Source organism: Kogia breviceps, chromosome 7 (genome assembly GCF_026419965.1).
Source record: "Kogia breviceps isolate mKogBre1 chromosome 7, mKogBre1 haplotype 1, whole genome shotgun sequence".
Classification (NCBI taxonomy): domain Eukaryota; kingdom Metazoa; phylum Chordata; class Mammalia; order Artiodactyla; family Physeteridae; genus Kogia; species Kogia breviceps.
Genome location: NC_081316.1, coordinates 92,644,819 through 92,663,972, shown reverse-complemented (window position 1 = coordinate 92,663,972; position 19,154 = coordinate 92,644,819).

Here is a 19,154-nt window from a genome sequence, read left to right as displayed (position 1 = left end):
TAACACGTATCCGTACCCCAATCTCGACCCGAAGCCTCACCGGGAGCCTAAACCTAACCCTAGCTTTAACTCTGACCCTGAAACCTAACCGTCAACCACAGCCTGAACCCTGAGGCCTCCCCTAAGGATAAGTCGCGCCCTGTAACGCAAACGCCCCCTAACACGTATCCGCACCCCAATCTCAAACCTAGGCCTCACTGGGAGCCTAACCCATAGCCTAAGTCAAACTGATACCCTGATAACTAAGCCTCACCCGCAGCCTGAAACCTGAGGCCTACCCGAACGATAAGCCGCGCCCTCCAACGCACACGCCCCCTAACACGTATCCGTACCCCAGTCTCGACCATAAGCCTCACCGGGAAGCTAACCCTAACCGTAGCTCAAACCCTGACCATGAAACGTAAGCCTCACCAGCAGCCTGAACCCTGAGGCCTACCCTAATGATCAGACGAGCCCTGCAATGCACACGCGCCCTAAAACGTATCCGTATCCCAATCTCGATCCGAAGAGTCAATGGGAGCCTAAACCTAACCCTAGCTCCAACCCTGACCCTGAATCCTAAGCCTCACCCGCAGCCCGATACCTGAGGCCTAACCTAACGTAGGCCGTGCCCTGCAACTCACACTCCCCCTAACACTTATCCGTACCCCAATCTTAACCCAAAGCCTCATGGGGAGCCTAAAGCTACACCTAGCTCCAAACCTGACCCTGAACCCTAAGTCTCACTCGCAGCCTGAACCTGAGGACTACCCTAACGTTAAGCCGCGCCCTGCAAGGCACACGCCCCTTAACACGTATCCGTACCCCAATCTCGACCAAAAGCCTCACCGAGAGGCTAACCCTAACCCTAGCTCCAACCCTGACCGTGAACAATAAACCTCACCTGCAGCCTGAACCCTGAGGCCTACCCTAACGATAAACCGCGCCCTGCAACAACAACGGCCCCTAACACATATCCGTACCCCAATCTCAACACTAGGCCTCAACGGGAGCCTAACCCTAATCCTATCTCCAACCCTTATCCTGAACATTAAGCCTCACCCGCAGCCACAACCCTGAGCCCTACCCTAACGATAAGCTGTGCCCTGAAACTCACACTCCCACTAACACGTATCCGTACCCCAATCTCGAACCTAGGCCACATAGGGAGACTAAGCCTAACCCTAGTTCAAAACCTGACCCTGAAACCTAAATCTCATCCGCAGCCTGAACCCTGAGGCCTACCCTAACGATAATCTGCGCCCTGCAACGCACACGCCCCCTAACACGAATCCGTACCCCAATCTCGACCCTAAGCCTCACCGGGCGCCGAACGCTAAAGCTAGCTCCAACACTGACCCTAAACACTAAGCCTCACAGGAAAACTGAACCCTGAGACCTACACTAACTATAAGCCACGCCCTGCAACGCACATGCCCCATAACACGTATCCGTACCCCAATCTCGACCCGAACCCTCACCGGGAGCCTAAACCTAACCCTAGATTCAACTCTGACCCTGAACCCTAACCGTCACCCACAGCCTGAACACTGAGGCCTCCTCTAAGGATAAGTCGCGCCCTGCAACGCAGACGCCCCCTAACACGTATCCGCACCCCATTCTCGAACCTAGGCCTCACCGGGAGCCAAATCCCAAGCCTAGCTCCCACCATGACCCTGAACCCTAAGCCTCATCCGCAGCCTGAAAACTGAGGCCTACCCAAACGATAAGCCACGCCCTCAAACGCACATACCCCCTGACACGTATCCGTACCCCAGTCTCGACCGTAAGCCTCACCAGGAAGCTAACCCTAACCGTAGCTCCAACACGGACCCTGAAAGGTAAGCCTCACAAGCAGCCTGAACCCTGAGGCCTACACTAACTATAAGCCGCGCCCTGCAACTCACACGCCCCCAAACACGTATCTGTACCCCAATCTCGACCCTAGGCCTCAGCGGTAACCGAACGCTAATGCTAGCTCCAACCCTGACCCTGAATCCTAAGCCTCACAGGAAGACTGAACCCTGCGTCCTACACTAACGATTAGCCGCGCCCTGCAATGCACAAGCCCCCGAACACGTATCCGTACCCCAATCTCGACCCTAGGCCTCACTGGGAGCCTAACCCTAATCCGAGATCCAACCCTGACCTTGAAACCTAAGCCTCATCGGCAGCCTGAACCCTGAGGCCTACTCTAACGATAAGATACACCATGCAACTCACAAGCCCCCTTACACGTATGCATACCCCAATCTCGACCCTACGCCTCACCGGGAGCCTAAAGCTAACCCTAGCTCCAACACTGACCCTGAACCCTAAGCCTAACCGGAAGACTGAACCCTGAGGCCTACCCTAAATATAAGCCGCGCCCTGCAACGCACACGCCCCCCTAACACGTATCCGTACCCCAATCTCGACCCTAAGCCTCACCCGGAGCCTAACCATAACCCTAGCTCCCACCCTGACCCTGAACCCCAAGCCTCACCAGCAGCCTGAACCCTGAGGCCTACCCTATCGATTATCCGCGCCCTGCAACGCACACGCCCCCTGAGACGTATCTGTACCCCAATCTCGACCCGAAGCCTCACCGGGCGCCGAACGCTAAAGCTAGCTCCAACCCTGACCCTAAACACTAAGCCTCACAGGAAAACTGAACCCTGAGACCTACACTAACTATAAGCCACGCCCTGCAACGCACACGCCCCCAAACACGTATCCGTACCCCAATCTCGACCCTAGGACTCACCGGGAACCGAACGCTAACGCTAGCTCCAACCCTCACCCTGAACCCTAAGCCTCACAAGAAGACTGAACCCTGAGGCCTACACTAACGATAAGCCGCGCCCTGCAATGCACACGCCCCCGAACACGTATCCGTACCCCAATCTCGACCCTAAGCCTCACCCAGAGCCTAACCATTACCCTAGCTCCAACCCTGACCCTGAACCCTAAGCCTCACCCGCAGCCTGAACCCTGAGGCCTACCCTAACGATTATCCGCGCCCTGCAACGCACACGCCCCCTAACACGTATCTGTACCCCAATCTCTACCTTAAGCCTCAGCGGGAGCCTAACCCTAACCCTAGCTCCAACCCTGACCGTGAACAATATACCTCACCTGCAGCCTGAACCCTGAGGCCTACCCTAACGATAAACCGCGTCCTGCAACAACAACGCTCCCTAACACATATCCGTACCCCAATCTCAACACTAGGCCTCAACGGGAGCCTAACCCTAATCATAACTCCAACCCTTATACTGAACATTAAGCCTCACCCACAGCCACAACCCTGAGCCCTACCCTAACGATAAGCTGTGCCCGGAAACTCACACTCCCACTAACACGTATCCGTACCCCAATCTCGAAACGAAGCCTCACCGGTAGTCTAAATCTAACCGTAGCTCCAACCGTGACCCTGAACACTAAGCCTCACCCGCAGCCTGAACCCTGAGGCCTACAATAACGATAACCCGAGCCCCGTAACGAACAAGCACCCTAACAAGTATCCGAACCCCAATCTCGAACCTAAGCCTCACCGGGAACCTAACCATAACCCTAGCTCCAACCCTGACCCTGAACCCTAAGCCTCACCCACAGCCTGAACCCTGAGGCCTACCCTAAGGATAAGTCGCGCCCTGCAACGCAAAGCCCCCTAACACGTATCCGTACCCCTATTTCAACCCGAAGCCTCACCGGGAGCCTAACCCTAAATCAAGTACCAACCCTGACCCTGAACACTAAGTCTAACGGGAAGACTGAACCTTGAGGCCTACCCTAACTATAAGCCGCGCCCTGCAACGCACAGGGCCCCTACCAGGTATCCGTACCCCAATCTCGACCCTAAGCCTCACCGGGTGCCTAAACATAACCCTAGCTCCAACCCTTACCCTGAACCCTAAGCCTCACCCGTAGCCTGAACTCTGATGCCTACCGTAACGATAAGCTACGCCCTGCAACGAACACGCCACCTAACAGGGGTCCGTACCCCAATCTCGACCCTAAGCCTCACCGGAAGCCTAACCCTAACCCTAGCTCCAATCCTGACCCTGAACACTAAGCCTCACCCGCAGCCTGAACCCTGAGGCCTACCGAAATGATAAGTCGCGCCCTGAAACGAAAACGCGCCCTAACACGATTCCGTACCCCAATCTCGACCCTAGGCCTCACTGGGAGTCTCACACTAACCCTAGATCCAACCCTGACCCTGAACGCTAAGCCTCAACCGCAGACTGAACCCTGAGGCCTACACTAACCATCAGCCGTGCCCTGCAATGCACACGACCCCTAACACGTATCCCTACCCCAATATCGGCCATAGGCCTTAGCAAGAACCTAACCCAAACCATAGCTCCATCCCTAACGCTAAACACTAAGCCTCACCCACAGCCTGAACCCTGGGGCCTACCCTAAAGATAAGTCGCGCCCTGCAACGCAAACGCCCCCTAACACGTTTCCGTAACCCAATCTCGACCATAGGCCTCACCGCGTGCCTAAACCTAAACCTAGCTCCAACCCTGACCCTGAACGCTAACCCTCACCTGGAGCCTAAACGCCGAGGCCTAGGCTAAGTATTAGCCCCGCCGTGAAACTCACACGACCTCTTACACGTATCCGTACCCCAATATCCACCCTAGGACTCACCGGGTACCTAACGCTACCCCTAGCTCCAACACTGACCCTGAACCCTAAGCCTTACCGGGAGACAAAACCCTGAGCCCTACCCTAACTGTAGGCCACGCACAGCAAAGCACACGCCCCCTAACACGAATCCGTACCCCAATCTCGACCCTAAGCCTCACCGGGCGCCGAACGCTAAAGCTAGCTCCAACACTGACCCTAAACACTAAGCCTCACAGGAAAACTGAACCCTGAGACCTGCACTAACTATAAGCCACGCCCTGCAACTCACACGCCCCCAAATACGTATCTTTACCCCAATCTCGACCCTAGGCCTCACCAGGAACCGAACGCTAACGCTAGCTCCAACCCTGACCCTGAACACTAAGCCTCACAGGAAGACTGAACCCTGAGGCCTACACTAACGATAAGCCGCGACCTGCAATGCACACGCCTCCGAACACGTATCCGAACCCAAATCTCAAACCTAGGCCTCACCGGGATCCTAACCCATACCCTAAGTCTAACCGTTACCCTGAAAACTAAGCCTCACCCGCAGCCTGAAACATGAGGCCTACCCGAACGATAAGACGCGCCCTCCAACGCACACGCCCCCTAACACGTATCCGTACCCCAGTCTCGACCGTAAGCCTCACTGGGAAGCTAACCCTAACCGTAGCTCCAACCCTGACCCTGAAACGTAAGCCTCACCAGCAACCTGAACCCTGAGGCCTACCCTAACAATAAGCCGCGCCCTGCAACTCACACGCCCCAAACACGTATCTGTATCCCAATCTCGACCCTAGGCCTCACCGGGAACCGAACGCTAACGCTAGCTCCAACCATGACCCTGAACCCTAAGCCTCACAGGAAGACTGAACCCTGAGGCCTACACTAACGATAAGCCGCGCCCTGCAATGCACACGCCCCCGAACACGTATCCGTACCCCAATCTCGACCCTAAGCCTCACCCGGAGCCTAACCATATCCCTAGCTCCAACCCTGATCCTGAACCCTAAGCCTCACCTGCAGCCTGAACCCTGAGGCCTACCCTAACGATTATCCGCGCCCTGCAACGCACACGCCCCCTAACACGTATCTGTACCCCAATCTCTACCTTAAGCCTCAGCGGCAGCCTAACCCTAACCCAAGCTCCAACCCTGACCCTGAAATCTAAGACTCACACACAGACTGAACCCTGAGGTCTACCCTAATGATCAGACGAGCCCTGCAATGCACACACGCCCTAAAACGTATCCGTATCCCAATCTCGATCCGAAGAGTCAACGGGAGCCTAAACCTAACCCTAGCTCCAACCCTGACCCTGAATCCTAAGCCTCACCCGCAGCCCGATACCTGAGGGCAAACCTAACGTAGGCTGTGCCCTGCAACTCACGCGCCCCCTAACACTTATCCGTACCCCAATCTCGACCCAAAGCCTCATGGGGAGCCTAAAGCAACACCTAGCTCCAAACCTGACCCTGAACCCTAAGTCTCACTCGCAGCCTGAACCCTGAGGAGTACCCTAACGTTAAGCTGCGCCCTGCAAGGCACACGCCCCTAAACACGTATCCGTACCCCAATATCGACCAAAAGCCACACCGGGAGGCTAACCCTAACCCTAGCTCCAACCCTGACCGTGAACAATAAACCTCACCTGCAGCCCGAACCCTGAGGCCTACCCTAACGATAAACCGCGCCCTGCAACAACAACGCCCCCTAACACATATCCATACCCCAATCTCGACACTAGGCTTCAACGGGAGCCTAACCCTAACCCTAACTCCAACCCTTATCCTGAACATTAAGCCTCACCCGCAGCCACAACCCTGAGCCCTACCCTAACGATAAGCTGCGCCCTGCAACGCACACGCCCCCTAACACGAATCCGTACCCCAATCTCGACCCTAAGCCTCACCGGGCGCCGAACGCTAAAGCTAGCTCAAACACTGACCCTAAACACTAAGCCGCACAGGAAAATTGAACCCTGAGACCTACACTAAGTATAAGCCCCGCCCTGCAACGCACACGTCCCCTAACACGTATCCGTACCCCATTCTCGAACCTAGGCCTCACCGGGAGCCAAATCCCAAGCCTAGCTCCAACCTTGACCCTGAACCCTAAGCCTCATCCGCAGCCTTAACCCTGAGGCCAACCCTAACAATAAGCCGCGCCCTGCAACTCACACGCCCCCAAACACGTATCTGTACCCCAATCTCGACCCTAGGCCTCACCGGGAACCGAACGCTAACGCTAGCTCCAACCCTGACCCTGAACCCTAAGCCTCACCCGCAGCCTGAACCCTGAGGCCTACCCTAACAATTATCCGCGCCCTGCAACGCACACGCCCCATAACACGTATATGTACCCCAATCTCTACCTTAAGCCTCAGCGGGAGCCTAACCCTAACCCTAGCTCCAACCCTGACCCTGAAATCTAAGACTCACACACAGCCTGAACCCTGAGGCCTACCCTAATGATCAGACGAGCCCTGCAATGCACACGCGCCCTAAAACGTATCCGTATCCCAATCTTGATCCGAAGAGTCAACGGGAGCCTAAACCTAACCCTAGCTCCAACCCTGACCCTGAATCCTAGGCCTCACACGCAGCCCGATACCTGAGGCCTAACCTAACGTAGGCCGTGCCCTGCAACTCACACGCCCCCTAACACTTATCCGTACCCCAATCTCGACCCAAAGCCTCATGGGGAGCCTAAAGCTACACCTAGCTCCAAACCTGACCCTGAACCCTAAGTCTCACTCGCAGCCTGAACCCTGAGGACTACCCTAACGTTAAGCCGTGGCCGGCAAGGCACACGCCCCTTAACACGTATCCGTACCCCAATCTCGACCAAAAGCCTCACCGGGAGGCTAACCCAAACCCTAGCTCCAACCCTGACCGTAAACAATAAACCTCACCTGCAGCCTGAACCCTGAGGCCTACCCTAATGATAAACCGCGCCCTGCAACAACAACGCCCCCTAACACATATCCGTACCCCAATCTCGACACTAGGCCTCAACGGGAGCCTAACCCAAACCCTAACTCCAACCCTTATCCTGAACATTAAGCATCACCCGCAGCCACAACCCTGAGCCCTACCCTAACGATAAGCTGTGCCCTGCAACTCACACTCCCACTAACACGTATCCGTACCCCAGTATCGAACCTAGGCCTCAGAGGGAGCCTAAGCCTAACCCTAGTTCCAACCCTGACCCTGAAACCTAAACCTCATCCGCAGCCTGAACCCTGAGGCCTACCCTAACGATAAGCTGCGCCCTGCAACGCACACGGCCCCTAACACGAATCCGTACCCCAATCTCGACCCTAAGCCTCACCGGGCGCCGAACGCTAAAGCTAGCTCCAACCCTGACCCTAAACACTAAGCCTCACAGGAAAACTGAACCCTGAGACCTACACTAACTATAAGCCACGCCCTGCAACGCACACGCCCCCTAACACGTATCCGTACCCCAATCTCGACCCGAAGCCTCACTGGGAGCCTAAACCTAACCCTAGCTTCAACTCTGACCCTGAACCCTAACCGTCACCCACAGCCTGAACCCTGAGACCTCCCCTAAGGATAAGTCGCGCCCTGCAACGCAAACGCCCCCTAACTCGTATCCGCACCCCATTCTCGAACCTAGGCCTCACCGGGAGCCTAACCCATACCCTAAGTCAAACCGTTACCCTGAACACTAAGCCTCATCCGCAGCCTGAAACCTGAGGCCTATCCGAACGATAAGCCGAGCCCTCCAACGCACACGCCCCCGAACACGTATCCGTACCCCAGTCTCGACCGTAAGCCTCACCGGGAAGCTAACCCTAACCATAGCTCCAACCCTGACCCTGAAACGTAAGCCTCACCAGCAGGCTGAACCCTGAGGCCTACCCTAACAATAAGCTGCGCCCTGCAACTCACACGCCCCAAACACGTATCTGTACCCCAATCTCGACCCTAGGCCTCACCGAGAACCGAACGATAACGCTAGCTCCAACCCTGACTCTGAACACTAAGCCTCAAAGGAAGACTGAACCCTGATGCCTACACTAACGATAAGCCACGCCCTGCAATGCACACGCCCCCGAACACGTATCCGTACACCAATCTCGACCCTAAGCCTCACCCGGAGTCTAACCATAACCCTAGCTCCAACCCTGACCCTGAACCCTAAGCCTCACCCGCAGCCTGAACCCTGAGGCCTACCCTAACGATTATCCGCGCCCTGCAACGCACACGCCCCCTAACACGTATCTGTACCCCAATCTCTACCTTAAGCCTCAGCGGGAGCCTAACCCTAACCCTAGCTCCAACCCTGACCCTGAAATCTAAGACTCACACACAGCCTGAACCCTGAGGCCTACCCTAATGATCAGTCGAGCCCTGCAATGCACACGCGCCCTAAAACGTATCCGTATCCCAATCTCGTTCCGAAGAGTCAACGGGAGCCTAAACCTAACCCTAGCTCCAACCCTGACCCTGAATCCTAAGCCTCACCCGCAGCCCGATACCTGAGGCCTAACCTAACGTAGGCCGTGCCCTGCAACTCACACGCCCCCTAACACTTATCCGTACCCCAATCTCGACCCAAAGCCTCATGGGGAGCCTAAAGCTACACCTAGCTCCAAACCTGACCCTGAACCCTAAGTCTCACTCGCAGCCTGAATCCTGAGGACTACCCTAACGTTAAGCCGCGGCCTGCAAGGCACACGCCCTTTAACACGTATCCGTACCCCAATCTCGACCGTAAGCCTCACCGGGAAGCTAACCCTAACCGTAGCTCCAACCCAGACCCTGAAACGTAAGCCTCACCAGCAGGCTGAACCCTGAGGCCTCCCCTAACAATAAGCCGCGCCATGCAACTCACACGCCCCCAAACACGTATCTGTACCCCAATCTCGACCCTAGGCCTCACCGGGAACCGAACGCTAACGCTAGCTCCAACCCTGACCCTGAAACCTAAGCCTCACAGGAAGACTGAACCCTGAGGCCTACACTAACGATAAGGCGCGCCATGCAATGCACACGACCCCTAACATGTATCAGTACCCCAATCTCGACCCTAAGCCTCACCCGGAGCCTAACCATACCCCTAGCTCCAACCCTGACCCTGAACCCTAAGCCTCACCCGCAGCCTGAACCCTGAGGCCTACCCTAACGATTATACGTGCCCTGCAACCCACACGCCCCCTAACACGTATCTGTACCCCAATCTCTACCTTAAGCCTCAGCGGGAGCCTAACCCTAACCCTAGCTCCAACCCTGACCCTGAAATCTAAGACTCACACACAGCCTGAACCCTGAGGCCTACCCTAATGATCAGACGAGCCCTGCAATGCACACGCGCCCTAAAACGTATCCGTATCCCAATCTCGATCCGAAGAGTCAACGGGAGTCTAAACCTAACCCTAGCTCCAACCCTGACCCTGAATCCTAAGCCTCACCCGCAGCCCGATACCTGAGGCGTAACCTAACGTAGGCCGTGCCCTGCAACTCACACGCCCCCTAACACATATCCGTACCCCAATCTTGACGTAAAGCCTCATGGGGAGCCAAAAGGTACACTTAGCTCCAAACCTGACCCTGAACCCTAAGTCTCACTCGCAGCCTGAACCCTGAGAACTACCCTAACGTTAAGCCGCGCGCTGCAAGGCACACTCCCCTTAACACGTATCCGTACCCCAATCTCGACCAAAAGCCCCACCGGGAGGCTAACCCTAACCCTAGCTCGAACCCTGACCGTGAACAATAAACCTCACCTACAGCCTGAACCCTGAGGCCTACCCAAACGACAAACCGCGCCCTGCAACAACAACGCCCCCAAACACATATCCGTACCCCAATCTCGACACTAGGCCTCACCGGGAACCGAACGCTAACGCTAGCTCCAACCCTGAACCTGAACCCTAAGCCTCACAGGAAGACTGAACCCTGAGGCCTACACAAACAATAAGCCGCGCCCTGCAATGCACACGCCCCCGAACACGTATCCGTACCCCAATCTCGACCCTAGGCCTCACCGGGAGCCTAACCCTAATCAGAGATCCAACCCTGACCTTGAAACCTAAGCCTCATCCGCAGCCTGAACCCTGAGGCCTACTCTAACTATAAGACGCACCATGCAACTCACACGCCCCCTTACACGTATGCATACCCCAATCTCGACCCTACGCCTCACCGGGAGCCTAACGCTAACCATAGCTCCAACACTGACCCTGAACCCTAAGCCTCACAGGAAGACTGAACCCTGACGCCTACCCTAACTATAAGCCGCGCCCTGCAACGCACACGCCCCCCTAACACGTATCCATACCCCAATCTCGACCCTAACCCTCACCCGGAGCCTAACCATAACCCTAGCTCCAACCCTGACCCTGAAACCTAAGCCTCACCCGCAGCCTGAACCCTGAGGCCTACCCTAACGATTATCCGTGCCCTGCAACGCACACGCCCCCTAACACGTATCTGTACCCCAATCTCTACCTTAAGCCTCAGCGAGAGCCTAACCCTAACCCTAGCTCCAACCCTGACCCTGAAGTCTAAGACTCACACACAGCCTGAACCCTGAGTCCTATCCTAATGATCAGACGAGCCCTGCAATGCACACGCGCCCTAAAACGTATCCGTATCCCAATCTCGATCCGAAGAGTCAACGGGAGCCTAAACCAAACCCTAGCTCCAAACCTGACCCTGAACCCTAAGTCTCACTCGCAGTCTGAACCCTGAGGACTACCCTAACGTTAAGCCGCGCCCTGCAAGGCACACGCCCCTTAACACGTATCCGTACACCAATGTCGACCAAAACCCTCACCGGGAGGCTAAACCTAACCCTAGCTCCAACCCTGACCGTGAACAATAAACCTCACCTGCAGCCTGAACCCTGAGGCCTACCCTAACGATAAACCGCGCCCTGCAACAACAACGCCCCCTAACACATATCCGTACCCCTATCTCGACACTAGGCCTCAACGGGAGCCTAACCCTAACCCTAACTCCAACCCTTATCCTGAACATTAAGCATCACCCGCAGCCACAACCCTGAGCCCTACCCTAACGATAAGCTGTGCCCTGCAACTCACACTCCCACTAACACATATCCGTACCCCAGTCTCGAACCTAGGCCTCAGAGGGAGCCTAAGCCTAACCCTAGTTCCAACCCTGACCCTGAAACCTAAACCTCATCCGCAGCCTGAACCCTGAGGCCTACCCTAACGATAAGCTGCGCCCTGCAACGCACACGCCCCCTAACACGAATCCGTACCCCAATCTCGACCCTAAGCCTCACAGGGCGCCAAACGCTAAAGCTAGCTCCAACCCTGACGCTAAACACTAAGCCTCACAGGAAAACTGAACCCTGAGACCTACACTAACTATAAGCAACGCCCTGCAACGCACACGCCCCCTAACACGTATCCGTACCCCAATCTCGACCCGAAGCCTCACCGGGAGCCTAAACCTAACCCTAGCTTCAACTCTGACCCTGAACCCTAACCGTCACCCACAGCCTCAACCCTGAGGCCTCCCCTAAGGATAAGTCGCGCCCTGCAACGCAAACGCCCGCTAACACGTATCCGCACCTCATTCTCGAACCTAGGCCTCACCGGGAGCCAAATCCCAAGCCTAGCTCCCACCATGACCCTGAACCCTAAGCCTCATCCGCAGCCTTAACCCTGAGGCCAATCCTAACGATAATACGTGCCCTGCAACGCACACGCCCCCTAACACTTACCCGTACCCCAATCTCGACCCTAGGTCTCACGGGAGCCTAAAATTAACCCTAATTGCAACCCAGACCCTGAACGCTAAGCCTAACCTGCAGCCTGATACCTGAGGCCTACGCTAAGGATAAGCCACGCCCTGCAACGACGACGCCCCCTAACACATATCCATACCCCAATCTCAAACCTAGGCCTCACTGGGAGCCTAACCCATACCCTAAGTCTAACCGTTACCCTGAAAACTAAGCCTCACCCGCAGCCTGAAACCTGAGGCCTAACCGAACGATAAGCCACGCCCTCCAACGCACACGCCCCCTAACACGTATCCGTACCCCAGTCTCGACCGTAAGCCTCACCGGGAAGCTTATACTAACCGTAGCTCCAACCCTGACCCTGAAACGTAAGCCTCACCAGCAGCCTGAACCCTGAGGCCTACCCTAACAATAAGCCGCGCCCTGCAACTCACACGCCCCCAAACACGTATCTGTACCCCAATCTCGACCCTAGGCCTCACCGGGAACCGAACGCTAACGCTAGCTCCAACCCTGACCCTGAACACTAAGCCTCACAGGAAGACTGAACCCTGAGGCCTACACTAACGATAAGCCGCGCCCTGCAATGCACACGCCGCCGAACACGTATCCGTACCCCAATCTCGACCCTAGGCCTCACCGGGAGCCTAACCCTAATCCGAGATCCAACCCTGACCTTGAAACCTAAGCCTCATCCGCAGCCTGAACCCTGAGGCCTACTCTAACGATAAGACGCACCATGCAACTCACACGCCCCCTTACACGTATGCGTACCCCAATCTCGACCCCACACCTCACCGGGAGCCTAACGCTAACCCTAGCTCCAACACTGACCCTGAACCCTAAGCCTAACCGGAAGACTGAACCCTGAGGCCTACGCTAACTATAAGTCGCGCCCTGCTACGCACACGCCGCCCGAACACGTATCCGTACCCAATCTCGACCCTAAGCCTCACCCGGAGCCTAACCATAACCCTAGCTCCAACCCTGACACTGAACCCTATGCCTCACCCGCAGCCTGAACCCTGAGGCCTAGCCTAAAGATTATCCGCACCCTGCAATGCACACGCCCCCTAACATTTATCTGTACCCCAATCTCTACCTTAAGCCTCAGCGGGAGCCTAACCCTAACCCTAGCTCCAACCCTGACCCTGAAATCTAAGACTCACACACAGCCTGAACCCTGAGACCTACCCTAATGATCAGACGAGCCCTGCAACTCACACGCCCCCAAACACGTATCTGTACCCCAATCTCGACCCTAGGCCTCACGGGGAACAGAACGCTAGCGCTAGCTCTAACCCTGACCCTGAACCCTAAGCCTCACAGGAATACTGAACCCTGAGGCCTACACTAACGATAAGCCGCGCCCTGCAATGCACACGCCCCCGAACACGTATCCGTACCCCAATCTCGACCCTAGGCCTCACCGGGAGCCTAACCCTAATCCGAGATCCAACCGTGACCTTGAAACCTAAGCCTCATCCGCAGCCTGAACCCTGAGGCCTACTCTAACGATAAGACGCACCATGCAACTCACACGCCCCCTTACACGTATGCGTACCCCAATCTCGACCCTAGGCCTCACGGGGAGCCTAACGCTAACCCTAGCTCCAACACTGACCCTGAACCCTAAGCCTCACAGGAAGACTGAACCCTGAGGCCTACACTAACGATAAGCCGCGCCCTGCAACGCACACGCCCCCCGAACACGTATCCGTACCCCAATCTCGACACTAGGCCTCAACGGGAGCCTAACCCTAACCCTAACTCCAACCCTTATCCTGAACATTAAGCCTCACCCACAGCCACAACCCTGAGCCCTACCCTAACGATAAGCTGTGCCCTGCAACTCACACTCCCACTAACACGTATCCGTACCCGAATCACAAACCTAGGCCTCAGAGGGTGCCAAAGACTAACCCTAGTTCCAACCCTGACCGTGAAACCTAAACCTCATCCGCAGCCTGAAACCTGAGGCCTACCCGAACGATAAGCCGCGCCCTCCAACTCACACGCCCCCTAACACGTATCCGTACCCCAGTCTCGACCGTAAGCCTCACTGGGAAGCTAACCCTAACCGTAGCTCCAACCCTGACCCTGAAACGTAAGCCTCACCAGCAACCTGAACCCTGAGGACTACCCTAACAATAAGCCGCGCCCTGCAACTCACACGCCCCAAAAACGTATCTGTACCCCAATCTCGACCCTAGGCCTCACCGGGAACCGAACGCTAACGCTAGCTCCAACCCTGACCCTGAACCCTAAGCCTCACAGGAAGACTGAACCCTGAGGCCTACACTAACGATGAGCCGCGCCCTGCAATGCACACGCCCCCGAACACGTATCCGTACACCAATCTCGACCCTAAGCCTCACCCAGAGCCTAACCATATCCCTAGCTCCAACACTGACCCTGAACCCTAAGCCTCACCCGCAGACTGAACCCTGAGGCCTACCCTAACGATTATCCGCGCCCTGCAACGCACACGCCCCCTAACACGTATCTGTACCCCAATCTCTACCTTAAGCCTCAGCGGGAGCCTAACCCTAACCCTAGCTCCAACCCTGACCCTGAAATCTAAGACTCACACACAGCCTGTACCCTGAGGCCTACCCTAATGATCAGACGAGCCCTGCAATGCACACGCGCCCTAAAACGTATCCGTATCCCAATCTCGATCCGAAGAGTCAACGGGAGCCTAAACCTAACCCTAGCTCCAACCCTGACCCTGAATCCTAAGCCTCACCCGCAGCCCGATACCTGAGGCCTAACCTAACGTAGGCCGTGCCCTGCAACTCACACGCCCCCTAACACGTATCTGTACCCCAATCTCGACCCAAAGCCTCATGGGGAGCCTAAAGCTACACCTAGCTCCAAACCTGACCCTGAACCCTAAGTCTCACTCGCAGCCTGAACCCTGAGGACTACCCTAACGTTAAGCCGCGCCCTGCAAGGCACACGCCCCTTAACACGTATCCGTACCCCAATCTCGACCAAAAGCCTCACCGGGAGGCTAACCCTAACCCTAGCTCCAACCCTGACCGTGAACAATAAACCTCACCTGCAGCCTTAACCCTGAGGCCTACCCTATCGATAAACCGCGCCCTGCAACAACAACGCCCCCTAACACATATCCGTACCCCAATCTCGACACTAGGCCTTAACGGGAGCCTAACCCTAACCCTAACTCCAACCCTTATCCTGAATATTAAGCCTCACCCGCAACCACAACCCTGAGCGCTACCCTAACGATAAGCTGTGCCCTGCAACTCACACTCCCACTAACACATATCCGTACCCCAATCTCGAACCTAGGCCTCAGAGGGAGCCTAAGCCTAACCCTAGTTCCAACCCTGACCCTGAAACCTAAACCTCATCCGCAGCCTGAACCCTGAGGCCTACCCTAACGATAAGCTGCGCCCTGCAACGCACACGCCCCCGAACACGAATCCGTACCCCAATCTCGACCCTAAGCCTCACCGGGCGCCGAACGCTAACGCTAGCTCCAACCCTGACCCTAAACACTAAGCCTCACAGGAAAACTGAACCCTGAGACCTACACTAATTATAAGCAACGCCCTGCAACGCACACGCCCCCTAACACGTATCCGTACCCCAATCTCGACCCGAAGCCACACCGGGAGCCTAAACATAACCCTAGCTTCAATTCTGACCCTGAACCCTAACCGTCAGCCACAGCCTGAACCCTGAGGACTCCCCTAAGGATAAGTCACGCCCTGCAACGCAAAGGCCCCCTAACACGTATCCGCACCCCATTCTCGAACCTAGGCCTCACCGGGAGCCAAATCCCAAGCCTAGCTCCAACCTTGACCCTGAACCCTAAGGCTCACCCGCAGCCTTAACCCTGAGGCCTACCCTAACGATTATCCGCGCCCTGCAACGCACACGCCCCCTAACACGTATCTGTACCCCAATCTCTACCTTAAGCCTCAGCGGGAGCCTAACCCTAACCCTAGCTCCAACCCTGACCCTGAAATCTAAGACTCACACACAGCCTGAACCCTGAGGCCTACCCTAATGATCAGACGAGCCCTGCAATGCACACGCGCCATAAAACGTATCCCTATCCCAATCTCGATCCGAAGAGTCAACGGGAGCCTAAACCTAACCCTAGCTCCAACCCTGACCCTGAATCCTAAGCCTCACCCGCAGCCCGATACCTGAGGCCTAACCTAACGTAGGCCATGCCCTGCAACTCACACGCCCCCTAACAAGTATCCGCACCCCATTCTCGAACCTAGGCCTCACCGGGAGCCAAATCCCAAGCCTAGCTCCAACCTTGACCCTGAACACAAAGGCTCACACGCAGCCTTAACCCTGAGGCCTAACCTAACGATTATCCGCGCCCTGCAATGCACATGCCCCCGAACACGTATCCGTACCCCAATCTCGACCCTAGGCCTCACCGGGAGCCTAACCCTAATCCGAGATCCAACCCTGACCTTGAAACCTAAGCCTCATCCGCAGCCTGAACCCTGAGGCCTGCTCTAACGATAAGACGCACCATGCAACTCACACGCCCCCTTACACGTATGCGTACCCCAAACTCGACCCTACGACTCACCGGGAGCCTAACGCTAACCCTAGCTCCAACACTGACCCTGAACACTAAGCCTAAATGGAAGACTGAACCCTGAGGCCTACCCTAACTACAAGCCGCGCCCTGCAACGCACACGCCCCCCTAACACGTATCCGTACCCCAATCTCGACCCTAAGCCTCACCCGGAGCCTAACCATAACCCTAGCTCCAACCCTGACCCTGAACCCTAAGCCTCACCCGCAGCCTGAACCCTGAGGCCTACCCTAACGATTATCCGCGCCCTGCAACGCACACGCCCCCTAACACGTATCTGTACCCCAATCTCTACCTTTAGCCTCAGCGGGAGCCTAACCCTAACCCTAGCTCCAACCCTGACCCTGAAATCTAAGACTCACACACAGCCTGAACCCTCAGGCCTACCCTAATGATCAGACGAGCCCTGCAATGCACACGCGCCCTAAAACGTATCCCTATCCCAATCTCGATCCGAAGAGTCAACGGGAGCCTAAACCTAACCCTAGCTCCAACCCTGACCCTGAATCCTAAGCATCACCCGCAGCCCGATACCTGAGGCCTAACCAAACGAAGGCCGTGCCCTGCAATTCACACGCCCCGTAACTCTTATCCGTACCCCAATCTCGAACCAAAGCCTGATGGGGAGCCTAAAGCTACACCTAGCTCCAAACCTGACCCTGAACCCTAAGTCTCACTTGCAGCCTGAACCCTGAGGAGTACCCTAACGTTAAGCTGCGCCCTGCAAGGCACACGCCCCTAAACACGTATCCGTACCCCAATCTCGACCAAAAGCCACACCGGGAGGCTAACCCTAACCCTAGCTCCAACCCTAACCGTGAACAATAAACCTCACCTGCAGCCTGAACCCTGAGGCCTACCCTAACGATAAACCGCGCCCTGCAACAACAACGCCCCCTAACACATATCCGTACCCCAATCTCGACACTAGGCCTCAACGGGAGCCTAACCCTAACCCTAACTCCAACCCTTATCCTGAACATTAAGCCTCACCCGCAGCCACAACCCTGAGCCCTACCCTAACGAAAAGCTGTGCCCTGCAACTCAAACTCCCACTAACACCTATCCGTACCCCAGTCTCGAACCTAGGCCTCAGAGGGAGCCTAAGCCTAACCCTAGTTCCAACCCTGACCCTGAAACCTAAACCTAATCTGCAGCCTGAACCCTGAGGCCTACCCTAACGATAAGCTGCGCCCTGCAACGCACACGCCCCCTAACACGAATCCGTACCCCAATCTCGACCCTAAGCCTCACCGGGCGCCGAACGCTAAAGCTAGCTCCAACACTGACCCTAAACACTAAGCCGCACAGGAAAATTGAACCCTGAGACCCACAATAAGTATAAGCCCCGCCCTGCAACGCACACGCCCCCTAACACGTATCCGTACCCCAATCTCGACCCGAAGCCTCACCGGGAGCCTAAACCTAACCCTAGCTTCAACTCTGACCCTGAACCCTAACCGTCACCCACAGCCTGAACCCTGAGGCCTCCCCTAAGGATAAGTCGCGCCCTTCAACGCAAAAGCCCCCTAACACGTATCCGCACCCCATTCTCGAACCTAGGCCTCACCGGGAGCCAAATCCCAAGCCTAGCTCCCACCATGACCCTGAACCCTAAGCCTCATCCGCAGCCTGAAACCTGAGGCCTACCCGAACGATCAGCCGCGCCCTCCAACGCACACGCCCCCTAATACGTATCCGTACCCCAGTCTCGACCGTAAGCCTCACCGGGAAGCTAAACCTAACCGTAGCTCCAATCCTGACCCTGAAACGTAAGCCTCACCAGCAGCCTGAACCCTGAGGACTACCCTAACAATAAGCCGCGCCCTGCAACTCACACACCCCCAAACACATATCTGTACCCCAATCTCGACCCTAGGCCTCACGGGGAACAGAACGCTAACGCTAGCTCCAACCCTGACCCTGAACCCTAACCCTCACAGGAAGACTGAACCCTGAGGCCTACAGTAACGATAAGCCACGCCCTGCAATGCACACGCCCCCGAACACGTATCCGTACCCCAATCTCGACCCTAGGCCTCACCGGGAGCCTAGCCCTAATCCGAGATCCAACCGTGACCTTGAAACCTAAGCCTCATCCGCAGCCTGAACCCTGAGGCCTACTGTAACGATAAGACACACCATGCAACTCACACGCCCCCTTACACGTATGCGTACCCCAATCTCGACCCTAGGCCTCACGGGGAG